This window comes from Cetorhinus maximus, unplaced genomic scaffold, assembly GCF_964194155.1.
Source record: "Cetorhinus maximus unplaced genomic scaffold, sCetMax3.hap1.1 HAP1_SCAFFOLD_4418, whole genome shotgun sequence".
In the NCBI taxonomy this organism is placed as follows: Eukaryota; Metazoa; Chordata; class Chondrichthyes; order Lamniformes; family Cetorhinidae; genus Cetorhinus; species Cetorhinus maximus.
Genome location: NW_027600321.1, coordinates 12501 through 15948, shown reverse-complemented (window position 1 = coordinate 15948; position 3448 = coordinate 12501).

Genomic DNA, 3448 nt, shown 5'->3' with positions numbered 1-3448 from the left:
TACTTCGTCCCTGGACCTGCCGGTGTGTTCTGCAGCTAACTGCACCCGTATTACGGGGCGGGACGCTCCGCTTACCGGCCGGCTGCCATGCCTGCTTAACTGGTCAACCATTTACTCACATATACTTAGCCCCTGGAGCTGCTGGGCTGGTCGGCGACCTAACTGCACCCTTGTTGCCGGGAGGTCGGCACTAATTGCCGGCCGGCCGGCTGCCCTGCCTGCTAACTGGTAAACCCTTTACCCACATGTACTTAGCCCCTGGATACTGATGGGCTGTTCTGCACCTAACTGCACCCTGATTAGCGGGCGGGCGGCTTTAATTGCCGGCCGGCTGCTCTGCCTGCTAACTGGTTAACCATTGACCCACATGTACTTAGCCCCTGGAAACAGAGGGGCTGTTCTGCACCTAACTGCACCCTTATTAGCGGGCGGACAGGCGGCCGGCTCTAATTACCGGCCGGCCGGCTGCCCTGCCTGCTAACTGGTTAACCATTTACCCACATGTACTTAGCCCCTGGAAACTGATGGGCTGTTCTGCACCTAACTGCACCCTTATTAGCGGGCGGACAGGCGGCCGGCTCTAATTACCGGCCGGCCGGCTGCCCTGCCTGCTAACTGGTTCACCATTTACCCACATGTCCTTAGCCCCTGGAAGCTGATGGGCTGTTCTGCACCTAACTGCACCCTTATTAGCGGGCGGGCGGCTGTAATTACCGGCCGGCTGCCCTGCCTGCTAACTGGTTAACCATTTACCCACATGTACTTAGCCCCTGGAAACTGATGGGCTGTCCTGCACCTAACTGCACCCTTATTAGCGGGCGGACAGGCGGCCGGCTCTAATTACCGGCCGGCCGGCTGCCCTGCCTTGCTAGCTGGTTAACCATTTACCCACATGTACTTAGCCCCTGGAAACTGATGGGCTGTTCTGCACCTAACTGCACCCTTATTAGTGGGCGGACAGGCGGCCGGCTCTAATTACCGGCCGGCCGGCTGCCCTGCCTGCTAACTGGTTAACCATTTACCCACATGTACTTAGCCCCTGGAAACTGATGGGCTGTCCTGCACCTAACTGCACCCTGATTAGCGGGCGGGCGGCTCTAATTGCCGGCCGGCTGCTCTGCCTGCTAACTGGTTCACCATTGACCCACATGTACTTAGCCCCTGGAAACTGATGGGCTGTCCTGCACCTAACTGCACCCTTATTAGCGGGCGGACAGGCGGCCGGCTGTAATTCCCGGCCGGCTGCGCTGCCTGCTAACTGGTTAACCATTTACCCACATGTACTTAGCCCCTGGAAACTGATGGGCTGTTCTGCAACTCACTGCACCCTTACTGGCGGGCGGACAGGCGGCCGGCTCTAATTACCGGCCGGCCAGCTGCCCTGCCTTGCTAACTGGTTAACCATTTACCCACATGTACTTAGCCCCTGGAAACTGATGGGCTGTTCTGCACCTAACTGCACCCTTATTAGCGGGCGGGCGGCTGTAATTACCGGCCGGCTGCCCTGCCTGCTAACTGGTTAACCTTTTACCCACATGTACTTAGCCCCTGGAAACTGATGGGCTGTTCTGCACCTAACTGCACCCTTACTAGCGGGCGGACAGGCGGCCGGCTCTAATTACCGGCCGGCCGGCTGCCCTGCCTTGCTAACTGGTTAACCATTTACCCACATGTACTTAGCCCCTGGAAACTGATGGGCTGTCCTGCACCTAACTGCACCCTTACTAGCGGGCGGGCGGCTGTAATTAGCGGCCGGCTGCCCTGCCTGCTAACTGGTTCATCATTTACCCACATGTACTTAGCCCCTGGAGCTGCTGGGCTGGTCGGCACCTAACTGCAGCCCTATGGCCGGGAGGTCGGCTCTAATTACCGGCCGGCTGCCCTGCCTGCTAACTGGTTAATCATTTACCCACATGTACTTAGCCCCTGGAGCTGCTGGGCTGGTCGGCACCTAACTGCACCCGTAATGGCCGGGAGGTCGGCTCTAATTACCGGCCGGCTGCCCTGCCTGCTAACTGGTTAACCATTTACCCACATGTACTTAGCCCCTGGAGCTGATGGGCTGTTCTGCACCGAACTGCACCCTGATTAGCGGGCGGGCGGCTCTAATTGCCGGCCGGCTGCCCTGCCTGCTAACTGGTTAACCATTTACCCGCATGTACTTAGCCCCTGGAGCTGCTGGGCTGGCCGGCACCTAACTGCACCCTTATCACCGGGCGGGCGGCTCTAATTACCGGCCGGCCGGCTGCCCTGCCTGCTAACTGGTTCACCATTTACCCACATGTACATAGCCCCTGGAGCTGCTGGGCTGGCCGGCACCTAACTGCACCCTTATCACCGGGCGGGCGGCTCTAATTACCGGCCGGCCGGCTGCCCTGCCTGCTAACTGGTTAACCATTTACCCACATGTACTTAGCCCCTGGAAAATGATGGGCTGTTCTGCACCTATCTGCACCCTGATTAGCGGGCGGGCGGCTCTAATTGCCGGCCGGCTGCTCTGCCTGCTGACTGGTTAACCATTTACCCACATGTCCTTAGCCCCTGGAAGCTGATGGGCTGTTCTGCACCTAACTGCACCCTGATTAGCGGGCGGGCGGCTGTAATTGCCGGCCGGCTGCATTGCCTGCTAACTGGTTAACCATTGACCCACATGTACTTAGCCCCTGGAAACAGAGGGGCTGTTCTGCACCTAACTGCACCCTTATTAGCGGGCGGACAGGCGGACGGCTCTAATTACCGGCCGGCCGGCTGCCCTGCCTGCTAACTGGTTAACCATTTACCCACATGTACTTAGCCCCTTGAAACTGATGGGCTGTTCTGCACCATACTGCACCCTTATTAGCGGGCGGACAGGCGGCCGGCTCTAATTACCGGCCGGCCGGCTGCCCTGCCTGCTAACTGGTTCACCATTTACCCACATGTCCTTAGCCCCTGGAAGCTGATGGGCTGTTCTGCACCAAACTGCACCCTTATTAGCGGGCGGGCGGGCGGCTCTAATTACCGGCCGGCTGCTCTGCCTGCTAACTGGTTAACCATTGACCCACATGTACTTAGCCCCTGGAGCTGATGGGCTGTTCTGCACCTAACTGCACCTTGATTAGCGGGCGGGCGGCTCTAATTGCCGGCCGGCTGCTCTGCCTGCTAACTGGTTCACCATTTACCCACATGTACTTAGCCCCTGGAAACTGATGGGCTGTTCTGCACCTAACTGCACCTTGATTAGCGGGCGGGCGGCTCTAATTGCCGGCCGGCTGCTCTGCCTGCTAACTGGTTCACCATTTACCCACATGTACTTAGCCCCTGGAAACTGATGGGCTGTTCTGCACCTAACTGCACCCTGATTCGCGGGCGGGCGGCTCTAATTGCCGGCCGGCTGCTCTGCCTGCTAACTGGTTAACCATTTACCCACATGTACTTAGCCCCTGGAAACTGATGGGCTGTTCTGCAC